The sequence below is a fragment of the Euprymna scolopes genome, chromosome 5 (genome assembly GCF_053919585.1).
Source record: "Euprymna scolopes isolate OS-2025 chromosome 5, ASM5391958v1, whole genome shotgun sequence".
NCBI classification, from domain to species: domain Eukaryota; kingdom Metazoa; phylum Mollusca; class Cephalopoda; order Sepiida; family Sepiolidae; genus Euprymna; species Euprymna scolopes.
The window spans coordinates 97,430,628-97,451,482 of record NC_136486.1 but is presented as its reverse complement, the minus strand read 5'-3'; the positions used below and the strand labels follow the sequence as shown (position 1 = coordinate 97,451,482).

The 20,855-nt window shown below is 34.2% G+C and overlaps 1 protein-coding gene across 1 annotated transcript in view; it reads right to left on the bottom strand.

Moving 5' to 3' along the window:
- Positions 1 to 20,855, bottom strand: part of LOC145276930 (uncharacterized) — a 263,410-nt gene that overhangs the window by 200,813 nt on the left and 41,742 nt on the right. The window lies entirely within an intron of this gene.

Below are 20,855 nucleotides of genomic sequence, written 5' to 3'. Positions count from 1 at the left end.
TTATTCCCTTCTAGAAATTACAGGTTGACATTACACTCAAAATGACACAAAATTTAACCGAGTTCACACTGTAGAAAGATACATGACCTGATACAATCATATTTCGCTAAATAATCTCTTTAATATAAAACTAGTGGCGCCTCGTGGAAATTCCACGATGTTTTTTACATTCATCTGCATAAGTTACTGTTAATAAAAAGTTAATTTTTAATCAATAAATTAACATTATTATTAACATATTAACAATAAATCAGGATTAATAATATCGACAAAAATATTTTTCCGTAAAAATAAATTGTGAACTAAATATCCGTTAAATATATAAAACAATAATGCATCTTCTTTCACATATAAATCAGTAAATACGAATTTACTGTTGGATATTACCGGAATTGTATAATTGTATTATGTCTTTGGTAATTTCGTGTGTAAATGTCTCTTTTTCAAAAAAAAAAAAAACAAATCAAAATAATGCCGTAAAAACAGAATACGGCATATATTTACTTAGAAAAAGAAAAAAAAAGGTTTTTCTCTCGAAAGTATCAACGACACAATACAATCCCGGTTATATTTAAAGAAGGTTTTTCTCTCGAAAGTATCAACGACACAATACAATCCCGGTTATATTTAACAGTGTCCATATTTACTGATGTATATGGGAAAAACATTTCGAAAATAAACAGATATACAAAGAATTTTATTGAATCATTTTGGAATTATTTTTGAGATGTGTAAATTTGTACAATTTATTATATTTAAGCATTTGGACTATTATCTTCACTTTCTAGTTGTTGTTTTTCACGACGTTTCGGCCAATTATTCATCTGGCCTTCGTCAGGTAAAACGCGACGGGATAGGAATGTCAAATCCTCACACTATACACACAGCAATTACTGGCCAGAGAAATAAATGGCCGACAGGTTGTCAAAACAACAACTAGAGGATGAGAATAATAATCGAAATGATTAAAATAAATTATACAAATTACTCATCTCAATCAGAATTTCAAATCAATTCGATAATATAACAATCGGCACGGACAAGACAATTGGAAGAACAAAAAGAATATATATATATATATATATATATATATATATATATATATATATATATATATTGGAACTTACCTGTTGGATTGGAAGTTTTTAATTCCACCGTGTTTGGATTGTACCATTCTTGGATTTTTTTTACCCTTCATCGGACTATCCATTCATGTGAAATCTTTTTATCATTTTTTCTTTTACCTCCCATTCCCCTTACCTCACCCCTTTTTTTAACCAAGTAAGATCTGTGACTTACTTGTGGTTTCATTAAATACTTTTACATGCAAAATCCGATCCCGCATTTTGCTAATTCCTGCCCTCTGATGAGAAGGAGAGTATTTCTTCGAAACTCCGCGTATTAAGGACTATCCACTTATCTTGTGCTTCCTTTTTAAAATTAAATATGTTTTTAACTCTTTTTCAAGATGTTTTTTAACATATTTTATCAATCATTTGTTCATATATATATATATATATATATATATATATATATATATATATAAGAGCAAATAGTTAATAAAACATGTTAAAACATTTTGAAATGAATTAAAAACATATTTAATCTGAAAAGGAAACACTAGATAAGTGGATAGTCCTTAATCCGCGGAGTTTCGAAGAAATACTTTCCTTCTCATCAGAGGGTAGGAATTAGCAAAATGCGGGATCGGATTTTGCATACAAAAGCATGATGATGAGAAGGAAAGTATTTCTCCGAAACTCCGCGGATTAAGGACTATCCACTTATTAAGTGTTTCCTTTTCAGATTAAATATGTTTGTAACTCTTTTTAAAAGTGGTTTTAAACATGTTTTATTAACTATTTGCTCTTATTATAAGCTCTATCTCCTATTTGGCTTTATCGAGCTTTTACATCTGCTGGAGATTACTTTATAAATATCAATTCTTTAATATTTATAATATACTTTAGTTTTACCATCTTCGATCATTTTGGTAAATTTAATTGTAATTTTTATTTTATATATCTATATATCTATATATCTATATATCTATTTATATCTATCTATCTATCTATATATATAGTGTGTGTGTGAGAGAGGGAGAGAGAGAGAGAGAGAGAGAGAGAGAGAGAGAGAGAGAGAGAGAGAGAAAGAAATAAAAATATGGATTTATAATACATAAAAAATCCAACCTTGATACCCTTTCGGGGCCCGTGTCGCAGTGGCTAGAGATGCGAAATACATAAAATTCCAGATGAGAATTGTCTAGAAGTAGCGGTTTTAATGCCAATCAAAGCCGGTCAGTGGATTACTTCGCCAAACCGTGGCGAGATGACAACCACTATGGAAGGCAGTAATTGCTGTGGATGTAGTTGGAGGATTCAACATTCCCATCCCGTCGCGGTTAACCTGACGAAGGCCAGAGGAATAATTAGCCGAAACGTCGTGAAAACCAAAATTAGAAGATGAGGATAATAGTCCAAATAATTAAAATAAAAAAAGAAGCAATTTACATCCTGCCTTCGGTTGTCTTTTTTTGTCTCATACGCCACTTCACTTCATCATCCTACGCTGCTATCAGCATAATTAAACACATATTTGCTTTAAGTAAACCACCCTTCTATTTATTACTCTATTCATTTATTGACTATTGGTAATATTCCTTTTAAAACAGTAATTATTTGTCAGGGTAAATGCTATAAGTTAAGTGTTCATCTCATTGTAAGCTAAATACTTTTGACAAATAAATAAAACAAACATGTCTGATTGTTTATTTATTTATCTACTAACAGGTCGCTCGGCGTTGCCCACATTTTTAAATACGCATAAATATTATAATTAATGCAGAATTTTTATTAAATATAAACAGAAATGCCGTAAGTATTAAACGTAACGTTAAATTCCTTTAAAAAAATGAAGTAAACTAAAAAGTAAAAACGAAAAGAAACTGAGACACGTGCATGCGTGTATTATGTTTTTTTTTTTCTGAAGAGTCCACTTCTTGTAATTAAAAAAATCTCGAGCTGAGATCGAAACCAAAACCTGAAGATAATGAGTCAAATATGATAACCATTAACCCGGCTCGACACAATCTGTAAAAAGTGTTTTCAAACCTACTTATTCTTAACATACGGAATCTGTAATGCGAACGTTTCACACATGCGCATACGTAAAACGGTTGATAAACAGATAAAAAATCTGATGAATCCCCATGTACCAATTTTTCAATTTAAAATTTAAGTCTGTAGATAAAAAAAACACTGTTGAGTATATAGGTAGAGAAGTGTCCTCACACGCATTCTCAAGTTTATAGATGTACTAGCAGGCCGCCCGGCGCTGCCCAGTCGCAAATACGTATAAATATTATATTTTAATTATTGCAGATTTCTTATTATAAACAAAAATAGATATTGAACGTAACATTAAAGTCTTTAAAAAATGAAGTAACGGTAAAAAAAAAAAAAAAAAAAAAAAATGCAAAGAAACTGAGAAACATGCATGCGAGTATTATGTTTTTCTAAACAGTTCACTTCTTGTAATTAAAAAAAAATACTCGAGCTAAGATGAAAACACAAAACCTAACGATATTCAGTAAAGTATAACAGCCATTAGACCAGCTTGTCAGGATCTTTAAAGGCGTTTTAAAACCTACCCACCCTTAGCATACGGAAGTTGTTATGTTTCTCAACCGCGCATGCGCAGTCATGGAACAGTTGAAAACAGATAAAACTCTGATCACCTCCACGTACCAGTATTTAAGTTTTGACCCCTTAGAAGCACTTGTTCCGGATCTAAAACGATTAAAAAATTTCAACATGTCTGTAAATCCAAAATCTGTAAAGCATATAGATTGAAAAGTGTCCTCACATACATACTCTCACTTTTATAATATATATATATATAACTTATATAAATTATATATATACGAGGGGCGTGCAATAAGTAATGCCCTTGACCCACTTCCAGTTGTCTGATCTAGCTGAAATTTTGCATGCGCAATGATTTATATCTCTACGGGTTATGTGGCAAATTACAGCTCTGAACTAATTGTGGTTTCTGTTTTACAGGAGTTTGAACTGAGTCAGGTGTAAAATGGAGCCTGGTCGCCCCCCCCCATCTGCCATTGATGAGGCATCTGTCCGTCAAGTTGAGGCTGCCATTTTGGAAGATCGGCACATTACTATTCGCCAAATACCCCAAGATGTCAAGATTAGTACAGGGTCTGTGGAAACTACCATTCATGACCATTTGCATATGCATAAGGTGTCTGACAGATGGATTCCCAGGTTGCTCACACCATTCCAGAAGCGTGAACGCGTCGAGTGCTGGAGGATGAATTTGGAGATGTGCCAAGAAGATGAGTCAAAGTTTTCAAAAGACTGATTACACAGGATGAAACCTGGGTCCATCACTATGATACAGAGACTAATGCCCAGTCAATGCAGTGGAAGCACTTGGACTCACCACCTCCAAAGAAGGCAAGGGTGCAGCCCTCCGCTGACAAGGTCATGCTCACAGTCTTCTGGGACCAGGACGGAGTAGTGATGACAGATTTCCTGGCAAAGAGTACCACAATTACAGGAGCCTATTATGCTTCACTTAGGGAAACTATCAAAATCAAGAGGCGGGTCAAGATCAGCAAACATACCCTCCTCCTGCAGGACAACGCTCCGGTCCACAACTCGCAAGTCGCCAGATCAGAAGCACGGGCGGTTGGTTATGAAATCCTTCCCCATCCTCCCTACTCTCCTGACCTTGTACTCTCTGACTTTCACCTCTTCCCAGCCATGAAGTTGTTTTTGAAAGGAAAGCGTTTCCCAGATGATGCAGCCTTGATTTCTGAAGGCACGTCGTGGTTGGGAGACCAACCTTGGTTGTTCTACAAAAACAGTCTCCAGAGCTGCATATATATATATATATATATATATATATATATATATATATATATATATATATATATATATATATATCGAGAGAGAGAGAGAGAGAGAGAGAGAGAGAGAGAATTTTAGACACCTTGCTAGCAAAATAAAACAGATAGACAGAAAGCCGAAAAAAAAAATAAAAATAAAAAAGATAAAAACGTGTCCAATATGCAAAAAAATAAAAATACCTACAGCTGCAGTAAAATAGATGTTTACTGCCTAGTTTTCAGAAAATGAACCTTTTTAGTTTAACTTCGACGTACATAAGTACATGAATCGAGCGAGTATAACATATATAAGAGTACAACAATTTACATAAACTGTCAATGGCACATTTTTAAAAAAAGGGGGGGCATAGAATAGGTTTACAATAACAACAGTCATATAAGTAGAAGAAAATTAGGGGAAGGCGTTACAAAGAAAATCAGCCACGCATAACGAGAAGGTACATTGTGCAATGAGGGTTTTTCCCTCATATAAAGTCGCGTAATATATACACGGTACGCGTAGGAATTTCATCCTCCAAATAACAACAACGATAGATAATATATAACTGGAATAAAAAATATAACGTCACGTTACATAATGTAAACTGGTACGATATGGACGATACTCTTGTTATCTTCGCTAAGGAAGTTAAGTTTTCGGTCGAGTTACGGCTTTTGTTTGCTTGCGCATAAGCTGCACTCCCCATCGATAGGTCACAAGTAGGGCCATGACAAGAGAATAGTCTTATCATTGTTTTGACTATTGAGTACATATCCGAAACAGTTAATCAATCGAGAACCACATCACTCTACCTAAAAACATATAAAATATTAACTTACATGAACGCGAGAGTCAAAATAATGAAAAGAATATTCTCGTCATAGCCTTAAGACAAGATATTTTAGTAAAAATATAACAAAAACACTTACATATTTGCTTTAAGTAAACCACCCTTCTGTCAGTAATACCCCCTTTAAAACAAATAAGAATTAACCATCAAACTTAGTCAAAATATCGGCCAAACTTACAACTCGTATAATTCAAATTCATTGGAAATTCTGTTCTCATTTTGAGTGTCATTTTTACAACGTTTCGTTCAATGTAACCCGCGACCTTCTTTTGGTGTATCTTGTCGTATTTGGATGGAGTTTCGAATGGAATCCCTTATTTACTTCTACGGCGCGCAGCATGTTCTCATTCTGTCAGCAATGACTGGATAGTGGTTAAAAGTCCTAAATAATTCGAAATTGTATTTTTCGGTCGCCTTCAGGGAAATATCACTTTTACAATTGATTTTTCAAAGTACTCTAACTACTACGTCTCAAGTATAGAAAGGCATTAGCGTGCATATTCACACTTTTTAATATATACATATGTACATAAAGTTATGAACAGTACATAGGGCCCGAGCTAAGCCGGGTGGAACTGCTAGTAGTAATAGTAGTAGTAGTAGTGGTAGTAATAATAATAATAATAATAATAATAATAATAATAATAATAATAATAAAAATTTTGAAGAAAGAGTAGGAAAAATTGGAAATGGCTGGAAATATACAACGAATAACAATAATGAAAACAGCTGAAATAGGATGGAAAGACCGAGAGAAAGCGCTGACCAGACCTCCGCTGGACAAGTGCGAAGAGAACTGGGTCCTCGAGGAGGCTTATCACTGCCACTCAAATTCTAGTGAAGACCAATGCCCGTTGTCAGCGAGAAATCAATGGTAAGCGGCTGTTGCGATAAGGCAAATTCATTTGCAAATATTATCGAAAGATGGAGAGTACTGGAAACATGGGGAATCTTGTTATCACTCTGTAATATTGTGACCCTTTGGCTGTGATAATAGGGTAGTATCTGTCTTAACTGTGGCAGGCAGGGACGAGGGTAAAAACATTATTATTATTATTATTATTATTATTATTAATTGATTCTGATTATAAAACTGATTAGAAAAATAAGCAATTAGATTGGGGAAAAATGATTGACAGCTGAAATAATAATATTGCTACGAAAAGAATGTGAAAATAGAAAATAGATGTAAATATGATTTTTGGTTTGCATAAACAAATAACTAGATTGAGGTTAAATCAGCTGTTGGTCTCGGACACGTAATGAGATCTAGATTTAGGGAGATTCTAGTCAGTCGTTAGCTGGACATCAGAGAGAACGAACGACTCAAAAGGGGGAGTTGGTCTCTCCATAACGCAGGGAGCGGCGTTTCCTCAGGCAGCCAAGATGTAAAAACGTTGTAATCTTTGATGATGCCAGCTGAAATCATGTAAATAAATGTTCGTAAATAATTCAGGTATGTGTTATGTTTTTTTACACCTATGAAAAAAACCGCTTGTCTTCACCTCTTTTGATACGGCCATGTCAACCATTTCCTGTTAGAACTGTTGCATAAATGTTAAAATATACACACTAGACAATTAACTAAATGATACGAAGTATATACATATACCCAATTTACACGTACATGAATTTTACAGAATAAAATATAAACCCCACTATTAAACATGTACGTCGTCATGGAGCGTATTCATATGTACACACAACCTAACATTATATAACAACTCAGCTTCCAGGGAACACCAGAGGTTGTTTTCAATATATATATGACTAATCCATTTAATCACAGAAATTAATATGCGAAGATATAATTTTATGCGTAAATTTTCAGTATTTACTTCAACAGTGCTCAATACATATGTAGAGTGATGACGAATTCTCACGAGAATGAATTCTGTGTAGCTTAACTGCCACATATATTATCATAACTAACTTTATATATATATATATATATATATATATATATATATATATATATATAGCCATCCACATACTGTACTGTTTCGCTTTATCACAGCTAATAAGTGTGGCTAGACAGGCAATTACATCAAGCCGGGATAGAAACCCGACCGATCGAATGACAGTCAAGGCTTCTCACCATTACGTTATACGGCTGCTGTACGGGTAGTAAATTAATGATGTTTTGACATCGTCCAAATGCCTCCGTTCGATTTGTTTACACAAAAAGCATCGCTTTATACGTTAATGGCAGTTTTTATATCACTTCCCAAGCGAACGTGTCTGTTTGTCTGGCTGTGTGTCTGCGTGTCTATGTACATTTCCCTACGCAATAACTCTGTCAATTTTCAGTCTACAGATTTGGGGAAATCTTTCTAATCCGTTTTCGGACAGAAATTTGGCTGTTAAGGAGTCAAAGTTCAACGATTTGACCTTTGAGAACTCTATCAAATTCCTCCGTCAATTTGGGGTATAAACACTTGAAATTTTGGATATAGGTTCCTTGGACATGAATCTAACTTCATAACTTGATTTGAGCCCCAAATAAATAAATGTTAAGGGGTCATACTAGGGGTCAAATTTAAAAAAATTGACCTCTTAGACAATTTCTGGTCTAAACATTTGAAATTTTACATAAAGGCTATTCAGAGATAGGACAAGTTTTTCAATCGGTTTGGGTCGAAAATTTTTAGTTATCAATGTATGTATGTATATATGTTTGCATGTCTGCCTAAAACTTTCGACAGAGGCGACGAATTTTTACAAGATCAGTATCGTTTTGAAGTTCGACCTTACAGACGACAAATATCGAAAAATTGGCTAAAATCAGAAAGGTTACATTTGTAGCAACTGTGGAATAAATGAATTAAAAAATTGATTGAAAATGGTGAAACAACTAAAGATTTATTTCTTTTTTAAAACAAGCCGACTTGCATTTGTCGTCAGTTGACTAAATGCTATTTGAAAGTTTTCATAAAAAATTAAACATATTTAACGATTAGTATGCAAAGTAAGCTGCTATAGGAGAAGCTTAGTCGTTATTTATCTCTCCAGCGTCGTTAACAGTTACGCTACCGACAGATCGCTACAGAAGGTTCAAAATTAAGAGACTTTGAGATAGAAATGTTTCATTTTGTTCATGCGCAAAAGTAACAGCAGAAGTTATGTTTTATTTCACTTATACTGCAAAGGTTAGCTGCTTTTTTTTAAATCTTAAACCGTTTAGCAGCCTTTTTTGAAAAACCAAATCGAAAGTGTGCTGCAGACCCAAATATCCTAAAAATCAAATTTCAACTCTACAAATCACATATTCAGCGAGCAGTTTGGAAGATACTTTTTGCACACACACGGTTTATTTTTACTTAATGTTTTGCGGTATTTCTGTTTATATTACATAAGAATTCTGCATTAATTAAAATATAATATTTATGGGTATTTTATGACCGGGCAACGCCGGGCGGCCAGTTAGTATATATATATATATATATATATATATATATATATATATATATATATATATAAAGCTGAACATGTGTGTGTATGTGTGTGTGTGTGTGGTCACGAATAGGCTCGTATATGGTTGACTATTTAAAAAAAAACTGATTACATATAATGATAGAAGATGTATCGAGGATCAGGAATGTGTATGTTTGATCTGGCAGAACGATGGTTCATAAAAATTGTGAGGTCTGCGTTCGCGCCTGGCCCCCAAAGTATGGAAATAAAAAATTAAAAAAAACCGTTTACAAGGGGTTTTGATATATATGTACATAAGAATACTTTGATAAGTATGTTTCAATCTAAATAGGGATGGTATTATAAAATTGTGGGGTCTGCGTTCGCGCCTGTACTCCATGGAAATTTGGCAAAAACGTTAACAAAGACTTTTCATATCTATTTGCGTAAGTATACTTTGATAATTATGTTTCAGTTTGAAAGAAATATGGTATGATAAAATTATGGGTGTACATTCGCGCCTGACCTTCATAGAATGTAAATATGTCACAAAGTTTAACAAGGTTTTTTAAAATGGGGTGAGGGTCCACAATAACACCTTAACTTTAATCTTCATTCACGTTAGTTTTTATATATTTTTTTTAGTTGAATCATATTGTGTCGAATAAATTCACCTCATAAATTCACGTTCTTATTAAAGTGAAAGCAAAAAAAAAAAAGTCGGAACTTTAGACAATTCTCGACACAAATTTTGCATAACTCTGTTTTTTCCTTCTCTACTTGCACGTGGCACTCTTTCAAAAATAGATAAATAGATAAATAATAAAAAGGTATGAACGTTACTTGTTATCGTGTCAAAAGAAGGGAAAAATCCTGCCCACGTGATTACGTGTCTTTTAAAAAAACATTTACATAACATTTTTATCTTTATTTATATATCTGTTTAAGTCTTTTTTTGTCAGTGTACTAGAAGGAATTCAGTTGATTACAACCATTTCTGCGTGTTCTTTACATTACAATAGTACAATCCTGAATCCGACGGCGCAATACTACACCGTTCAATACTGTAAAACTGAAACGAAGATGTTCTGCTTGAAAAGGGCGCCATTTTCTTCTTATTCATATTTATATCGATTCTTTGCTTTAAAAAACTAAAGTAATTACGTGTTTACTTTTTTAATATCCCATTTTGCTGTTTCGGATTATTTTACTAAAGTAAGTAAAGCTTCATTATTTTTCAAAGCTATTTTTGTTTCTTTGTTTTTCGAGATTTCGTCGATATTATTTAGTAAGAGTGTTTAGCAGAAAAGCCAACAAACGATTACCCGAAAAATAAATATACAGGAAATAAATGTTACCATAGTCAATAAAAGTTCAGTTCATGTGTTTTTTGTTTTGAAATAGTTTTTAATGCTCTTTACTTTAAATAATTTCAGCGAACCGAAATTAACACGAAATTTGAGGCGATAACTACTTAAATTAATTTTTATATAAACTATACATGCCACAATCGAATATTCCTCAAGCACAAAATAATGGAAAACATTAAAATATGTTTATAAATATTCCTTACGTTGACGGAACTTTCTTAAATTGTTAACACAGAATGCTTATGTGCCCCTCCTTCAAATTGAAAACGGGGCTCTCCATTTCAAAGTCGCTGCCATTTTGATTTTTTTTTAAACCGGTTCGTAAATTAAAAAAAAATTATTTTTACAAATTACTTAAAAATACACACCAACTTTTCTACCGTAAAAGTAACTTTTATTGACTATAGTAACATTTATTTCTTGTATATTTATATTATTATATATATATATAACATTTTCTCTTGGTAAGGAAACATCATTTTGTTGGTCACTTTTGGCTACGAATTGAAACAAAATTGATATAAAAAATATATTTTCGCGAAAATTATCTTTACTTTTATCATATTTTGCTTAGGGTAAAATTTTTGAGTATTACAACTCCCTCCTTTTCATAACCTATCATACTTTCATCAATCACAGTACACTTTCTGTAAGCTGTTTTTGAACCTAGTCAACGACAGGTACTTCTGATAGTATATATATATATATATATATATATATATATATATATATATATATATATATATATATATATATATATATATATTCAGCCCGGCTTTGCTTGGGGCCTATGTACTGTTCATAACTTGCCTTACGTGTGAATACATTTCATGTAAGATTTCAAATGTTTAGACTAAAATTTGTCTGAGTAATTTTGTAGAGACCGCCGAGGTCAATTTTTAAAAATTTTGACTCCAATTTTGACTCCTTAAAATTTATCATTTTAGTCTCAAATCAAAATACAAAGTTTTACCCATGTCCAAGTTACTTACATCTAAAATTTCAAGTCTTTAGACAAAAATTTGGCGGAGGACTTTGGTAAAAGCTGCAAAGGTCAACTCTTTCAACTTTGACCTTTTGGCAGCCAAATTTTCGCCTCAAAACTTATTAAAATGCTTGCCGCATATCTGAATAACCGTTATGTATAAATTTCCAATGTTTTGAACCAAAATTGGTTGAGTAGTTTACTAGACACCGCAAAGGTCAAATCTTTAGAACTTTGCCTCCTTGGCAGCTCAAATTTTAGACCCAAACCGATTAAAAAGCTTGCCTTATCTCTGGATACCCTTTATGTAAAGTTACAAATGTTTAGACGAGAAATTGGCTGAGTAACATTTATTTTTTGGGTCTCAAATCAAATTAAAAACTTTGATCCATGTTTTTTTTTTTTTTTTTTTTTTTTACATTTTCATCCCAAACAAGGCACATTGCCACTTTGAGGAAGGGGGCTACTATTAGGCACACAGGCTACAGGGGTACTAGGTGGGGATTTGGGCAGCAACATGTCAGTTCACGTTACATATGAACTTCTGCATGTCAGTACAGTTGGAGAAGCAGGAACCTTGCAGGGAGTTCCAAAGTCTAGCGGTTCTGGGGAAGAAACTAATAGAGTAGAAGGCTTTCTTACATCTAGGGATCTCTACTGTGAAGGGGTGGGATTGTACTGCTTGTCGGGTTTGTCGGGAGTATTTACATAGAGGGGGTATAAGTGCTTGCAGCGCGTCGGAACATACACCGTTAAAGTACTTGTAGAGCAGGCAGAGGCATGCTACGTTTCGTCGATGGGACACAGACTGAAGTTTGGTTGATAGTTCAGGACCTATTAGGTTGGCAACTCTCTTTTGAACCTTGTCTAGGAGTGAGAGACTACTAGCAGATGCACCGGCCCAAATATGACAACAATACTCCATATATGGGCGAATGGTGGCCTTATAAAAGTACAGGATACTTTCAGGGGTCAGTAGCTTTCTAACACGGTAGAGAGAACCTACCTTTTTCGCAGCGGTCCTGGCAATGCTCTCAATGTAATTGTTCCAACTCGTGTTTCCTGTGACCGTTAGGCCGAGGAGTTTAAAAGATGCGCTTTCAGATAAAGAGTCTTTGGCCATTGCTATTGGTGGTAGAGAAGGTTTCTTGTAGTTATTGAAGGAAACAAGTTTAGTCTTGGCAGCATTGGATGTGACCATCCATTTTTGCCCCCATTCCACTACAGATTGGAGGTCATTCTCCAGTGTTTCTGCCATTTCTTTAGATGTGTGTTCATTTGTTTTCCTGTCGTGGTGTCATCAGCATATATACTCATCTCACAGACAATTTTGTCCGGGAGGTCATTTATGAATATTAGGAATAATATAGGTCCAAGGATAGACCCCTGAGGCACTCCCGAATTTATATCATATTGTTTAGATGTACGGCCATCGAGGACAACCTGGATTTTTCTCTTATCTAAGAAGGATTTAATTATGTTTAGTATTCTTCCAGTGATACCGTATGATCTGAGTTTCCTGAGAAGACCTTCATGCCATACCCTGTCAAAAGCCTTAGATATGTCTAGAGCTACCGCTCTACCCTCCCCTGCTTTGTCAAGTGAATGGTATATACGTTCAGAGATTACAGTTAGAATGGTCTGATGTGGAACGGGCTTGCCTAAATCCATATTGTTGGTCGGTAAGAAGTTTAACATCTGTAAGGTGATGGACTAGAGCTTGGTTAATTATGGACTCAAATATTTTGGCTGGGTCAGTTCTTTTGCCAGAATTCTTGAAAACTGGTACCATAGAAGCAGTTTTCCAGCAGGCAGGAAATCAAGATTCATTAAGGCATTTGTTGTAAAGTTTCGAGAGGATTGGAGCTACTTCGGCGGAACACTTTTTTAATAGCACAGCCGGGATGATATCAGGTCCACATGCTTTTGTCAGTGTCAAGATTTTTTATAATGGCATGCACTAGAGAAGGGGTGATTTCCAGATCGTCAAGTGTGGCGTCTGTTCGCAAAGGAAAGTCTGGGATAGGGTGGTTAGCAGGGTCTAGTGTGGAGTTGGAAGCAAACCGACTGGCAAGCATGTTAGCATTCTCGGTTGCTGAGCAAACAACTTCATGATTGTTGGATAGTGGGGGAATTATTGATTGCCCATTATTTACTACACTGTTGTAGATTTTCCAGAAGTCACGAGTTCCTAATTTCTGAGCTTCGATGCGTTTTTGGGTGGTTTCAGTAAATTCTCTCTTAGCTGTCGCTATTTCTTTCTTACAGTTACTTCTGGCTTCTATATACTTCTGTCTGTTTTAACTGGATTTATGTCGGTTAAATCTGAGGTACGCGTGCTGCCTTTGCGCGATGGCAGCTGCACATGTGTAAGTAAACCATTGGGGAGAGTGGGACTTGCTAAAAACTTTCCGCATGGAGACATGTGCTTCAATTGCTGTTTTGAACCATTCATTGGTCTCATTTGCGCACTGTTCAGCAGGAAGTGAAAAGATATTTCGCCATGGGGCGTCTCTAATGAGATCCCTGATGGCTTCCCATGTCCAAGTAACCTACATTTAAAATTTCAAGTGTCTAGACTCAAAATTGGCGGAGGAGTTTGGTAGAGTTTTCAAAGGTCAAATCGTTGAACTTTAATCACTTTATAGCCAAATTACTGTCCGAAAACCGATTAAAAAGATTTTTCCAAATCTTAATACCCCTTATGTAAAATCCCGAGTTTGTAGTCCGAAAATTGACAGTTATTTGATAGGGAAATACACACACACACACACACACACACACACACACACACACACACACACACACAGATATACTCGCATTTCAGCCCGGCGTTGCTCGGGTGTTTGGATGTGTATGTTGAGCAAAAAAAAGTGGTAGTAAGGTAGGCTCGAACCCGTACTGCGAAGGAGAAAAAGAACGGAGGAAAAACCTGACGTCTTTGCTGTTACGACCACCGCCAAACCGGAAGTGACTTATATTTAATTTAAAGCTAGGAAATCGGAAGGAGAGGATGACTTTCAAAAATATAGGTTAAAAAACGACCCCCTATGTAGAAAAGTGCCCAGTTGAAGGTGAAAATATTAATGATTTTAGCCAATTTTTCAATATTTGTCATCTGAAATTGAACTTAAAAACGATACTGATCTTGGTAAAATCCGGCGCCTCTGTCGAAAGTTTTAGGCAGACATGCAAACATACATAAATGCATTTATATATTGTAACTAAAAATTTTCGACCCACACCGATTAAAAAGCTTGACTATCTCTGAATACCCTTTATGTCAAATTTCAAATGTTTAGACCAGAAAGTGTCTGAGTAATTTGGTAGAGACCGCAGAGGTCATTTTTCTTTAACTTTGACCCCTATTATGATCCCTTAACATTTATTTCTTTGGGGCTCAAATCAAGTTATGAAGTTAGATTCATGTCCAAGGAACCTATATCCAAAATTTCAAGTGTTTATACCCGAAATTTTCGGAGGAGTTTGGTAGAGTTCTCAAAGGTGAAATCGTTGACCCCTTAACAGCGAAATTTCTGGCCGAAAACCGATCACAATGATTTTCCCACATCTCAGTACCATGTATATCAAATTTCGAGTCTGTAGACTGAAAATTGACAGAGTTATTGCGCATGGAAATGTACACACAAAGACACACAGACACACAGATACACACACAGACACGTTCACTTATATATATATATATATTATATAGATACATCTACATATAAATAAAGATAAATATATACATACATATACACACACACATATATATATATATGTATATATAATGGCAGAAGTACATCGAATGAAACAACACGTGTCTACCAAAAAGCGCTAACAAAAATGATATACCTACAGATACTGATACATACATAGGGGTACGTTTGTATCTGTAGGTATATAATGTATATATAAGTGTATGTATATATGTGCGTATGCTTGTATGTGTGCGTACATATGTTTATTGAAAGGTGAATGAGATTATGATCTATAGGTTTTCAGGTTTATCTCTTCGATAATTAAAAAAATTCATAATTGATAGTTTTATTACTATGGGCATAATAACAGCGGTATATACCTTTATATATATATTCGTATTACTTAGTCTATTGCAATAAATATCTCCTCGCAAGCTTACGCAGTGGATAATAATATTGAAAATACGAAATTGTTGATACTAACTATTGATTAATCACGGTTAGGTTTACATGTATGCCGATGACAATTATTTTTGTATATATATATATATATATATATATATATATATATATATATATATGTGTGTGTGTGTGTGTATGTGGCTATGTGTGCATAGATTTGCATATATATGTGTATGTGTGTATTTATATATTTGTATATGAAAGTACGTATAGCTATATCTATATATCTATATCTATATCTATATATATATATATATATATATATATATATATATATATGTATATATATTGGTACATGTAAGTGTCATAGGTTGTATCTGTATTATATGTATGTCTATAGGCATGCATGTGTGTATATGCTGAGTTATATGTAACTTTCATACATTGGGAGTGTATGTAGCGCTCTACCCATGCAGAAAACTATGTGAGAGGATATGGGGGTTTCCCACTATATATGTAATAACTTAGTGAAAATTTTCCTGAAAAATGACTTAAACATCTAATATAAATCATAGCTTTATTCATGTTTTGTGTAGAAGCGGTTTCCTCCGTGTATGTGTGTATGTAAGTAAATGATATATACGTGCGTATGTTTATGTTTTTATGTATACGTATAGGTTATAGGTGTAACTACGCGTATAGGTATCAATGTGTATTAGGTGGATATGCGTTTACGATTAGTGTAATATAAAAACTGTATATGTGCACTGTATATGTGTGCGTGTGTATGTGTGTGTGTATATGTATATGTGTGCGTGTGTATGTGTGTGTATATATCTATGTATATATGTTCGTGGGTGTATGAGATTATAGAGGTTTTATGCATGTATTTGTGTATATTTATGCATGTGGAATGTTGTGGGTTTTCTTACAGTTTATATTTATATTTATTTGTATTTTATATTTCTGGGTATATGTGTAAGGAAATATAAAAAAAACTGTGTATATCCACTCCTGAGTATATGTGTGTGTGTAGGTTTACTTCTGAAAATATGTGTGTATGAAAATCGAAAATACCGTTATCCCCATTCTGGGTGGCCGTCGGACTACCTACAGTCTGACCGCTAGCTATAGACGACCTAGAGTCGGACTGGTCAAGTAGTTTACAGCGCAAATCAAAAGGGGAGATACTTAACCTTTGGGCTATAAAAAGAATATAAAAAGATTTAAAAAAAAATACAAATTATCCCTTACTAAAGTTAAGATAAGAAAAGATAAAAGCCTGTGCTTATCCGTCCCCCATACAAACCTCTACTCTATGACAAGATTCTAATTTTGTAAACGGTATAAGAAAATGTTTTTATATCTTGAAATTTCAGTTTTCGAAGATAATTCTTGGCCTGAAGACGTAATCTTCCCAATAACGGGTGATTACAGAAACATGTATGCACATATGTAGCCATCAATGTTTGTATATATATATATATATATATATATATATATATATATATATATATCTCAACATGCACACCCTTTTCGCATTTCCTACACTGAGCAGTAAGGAAATGCCTAATCATATGTCTTCATAAACATTCGACGAATAGACGTCTGTGCAATGGCTTTTAAAAGTGCATTTATTTTAATGTGCTCACTAGATCTCATAAGATCAAAGCCTAAAACAAATCGAGGTTATCTTTGAAGATATTCTTACAATGTTATTGATATGGATAAAGAGTTTATATGTATGATTTCGCAACAATGGCCATGAATATTGTATCATAGCGATAGAAAAACAAAACGCAGGGAAAATATGTAGCACTGATCCCCACTTGGCCCCAATTGAAATGAATGGTTTTCGTTTTGGGGAAGCTCCATGTATTGACAAGCTTCTGGGACTGACCTTCACTCCTCATCTGAAATGGAACACATGCATCAAATCGGTTGCCAAAATGGCTAGAAAAATGGTTGGATCACTCTACGGCTCCAGTAGGTATCTCACTGCCGATGCAATCCTCTATCTGTATAAGAAGCGATCGAATCGATTCCTCCGTTCAGTCTCGAAAGACAAAGAATACCCCCTGTAGGGACACTTACGCGTGTAATTGTAAGGCAAGAGTCGCGCAATCATTAACCACACCTCTCCTGAATCGACACTGTTTGGGTTCAGTGGCAAGGAGAAGACCAGAGCGACTGGAAACAATGCCGAGAAAAGCAGAGAGCACATACAGCACTTGAAAGTCCCAAATGGTCGCCCAGTACTGACCTGGCTTTGCTTAACTTCGATGATCCATCGGGAACCGGTGTGTCAACGTGATTATGCCGTACTTTGTATAAGAGGCAGGTACGTTCTAAAATGGAATACTATCTCACACATGTGGGTAGGAGCTGCCATGATAGATTTCAAAACCTGTTTTGGAACTTAATAGGTGCTGCCCTTTTCTCTTCCCTACAACCTCTTCCCCACTAAAGAGACATCGCAAACCTTTCTAGCTCTATCGCTATTTTCATGTCAAGTGCTCGACTATGGTCCCCTTGCTAAACTTTTACAAAAACACTCTACTAGCTACAACCACTATATATGAATTCCCACAATCTCTATATATGCCTAAATCTAAACGCATGTTTAATGAACAAAGCTTCTTTCCCAGAACTGCCCGCCTTTGGAACACGGTTCCGCTGGCCTGCTTCCCAGTCGAATACAACTTGGTTGCGTTCAAATCCAATGTAATCAAGTTCTTGTTAAGCTGTACCCATAAAAATCAAATTCTACCCAATTTACATCATTAACGATTACTACACTACCATCTCACATTTATTAACTCTTATCCTCAAATGGCGTTTGGTCCTTGATAAGTGGTGACTTCTAAGTAAAAAAAAAAAACAACAAACAAAAAACTATTTACAAATTATTTAGATAATGTAAAAACTCGTTCTTCAGGAAAAATTGAAATTTCAAAACGCATGTCATAGTTAATAAACACTGTTCGCTCTTGCAGGTAATGGCTAACGATGCATAGTAACAGAAGAATAGCCACAACCCCGTTTGTTTAAATATATTTGCATCTGGATAACAAAAGATAGGATATCAAAGTGTCAAATAGCTGCAGGTGTTGCAATGCTTGTCAAATTGTCTAGAGCGTCTCTTACGTTTTCGATAATGGTTCATCTTTAGCGTTTACTATTTTACTCATACGGGTCGTCATTGGTAATTCTAGAATACAGAAAACAATAACCATAAGGCCACACCGTACACATGATCAAATATGAATGACTACTATGCATGTTTTCTCATTATGCTCATAACACCATGTTTTACTTGTTTTTACTTACTCCATCTTCTTTTTTCCTTGCATAAATATACCAGGTTGACGAGAAAGTTCTTGCGGTTTTAAATGTGTAAATTTATATGAACACATATCGGCTCAAATTTATTAATCAAAATAAGAACCATCAGAATCAACACACTTTTGCCAACGCAAAACAAGTGTATTTATGCCAGTAACGTAAAAAATCTTGCGTTCTGGTGGCGATGAAGTCGCTGAAGGCGTTTTTGATATCGCTAAGGTTTTTGAGGCATTTCTCATGCAGAAAGTTGTCGATAATAATTGATTAGAACTTCTCCCCCAAAAAGTAGATTAAGTGAAAGAATTAATAAGGACACAATTAAGCTTTCATTCTCAAACACTGCCAATCCAAGTAACACGATAATAAGTTCAAGTAATGGCAAAATCAGTATTGAACTAGGTGAATATCCATATGAAGTTAAGGTTAATAATAGTAAAAAGGTATACCTAGGGGGAACTCAATATAATTTTAAGGACAAATACCAAAACCATATTACATCATTTAATATTGGACCAGAAAAGGAACCAAATCGGAAGGAGGATTAGGATAGAAATAATGATAGGATAAAAATATATTTTAAAATTACCAAGAGAAACAGGATTGCATCAGGTGATTGGGTTAGAGAACTACGTAAGAATAAAATAAAATTGAATTAAAAAGGTCAATAGCAGATAAAGCTAGAAAATATAAACTTAGTAAATCAAAAAGATGTAATCTGTGTTTACTTGAGTCATACCACATAGTGAATTCTAAAGAGGAAATTTTAAACAAAAAGTTTGATGTTATACAAAGCTGTCTTCATAGAAATAAATTCCTATTATCACGCATCAGACCTGATTAAAAAGAACATGTTAAAATAAAAAGAAAAGAATTAAGGAATATGTTGACAGTGAAATGTAAGTGTTGTAAGTGAGTATTAAAGTTAATATGTTGCAATAAATCAATTAGTATAAATACTAATCAAAATACAAAGATAAACCTAAGTAAGGAAAATAAAATAAAATTTAAATCTAACAATCGTTATTATGAAATAAACTAACATCTGGGAAATTTCAATAGTACAAAAACAGAAAAAAGTTAAACCTTGAAGAATTGCAAAATATTGAAACAAACAGATTATGGTAGATTAAAATAGAATAAATCAACATATACGTTTGAAGCAAATTAAATGAGAAATTGAACCTAGACTGATATAAATTAAATAATATTAGAACTACAAATTTAAGATTATACAAAGGAGATTAATAAATAAAAAAACACCATTTAGATATACTGAGTAATAAAGAATAGTAAAAATTAGAAGATAAAAATAAAATGTTTATTAAGATAAGACTTGAAATATTGATGTAACGTTTAAATTATTTGCATAACCAGTGTGGGATTAAGATGCATTTTAATAATATTTATATTACCCTTTTAATTATAGTTTTTTTCTTAAGAAATAACATGGGAAGGAAAAATACACCACAATATATATCGTAACATAGAATCAACACACTTTTACCAACGCAAAACAAGTGTATTTATGCTAGTAACGTAAACATTTTGCGTTCTGACAGCGATGAAGTCGCTGAAGGCGTTTTGATATCGTTTAGTTTTTGATTTCGCTTGGTTTTTGCAGAAATTTTTTGCTTTTTGATATCGCTTGGTTTTTGCAGAAATTTTTTGGTTTTTGATATCGCTTGGTTTTTGCAGAAATTTTTCGTGATGTTTGAAAAAGGAGTAGTCAGTAGGTGAGAGATCTAGAGCGTATGGCGGGTGAGGAAGAGTTTCGTAGCCCAATTCTTTAAACTTCTATAGAGTCGGTTTAGCAACGTGCGGTCAAGCATTATCGTGGAGTAGAAATGGGCCTTTTTTGTTGACTATTGCTTAGTT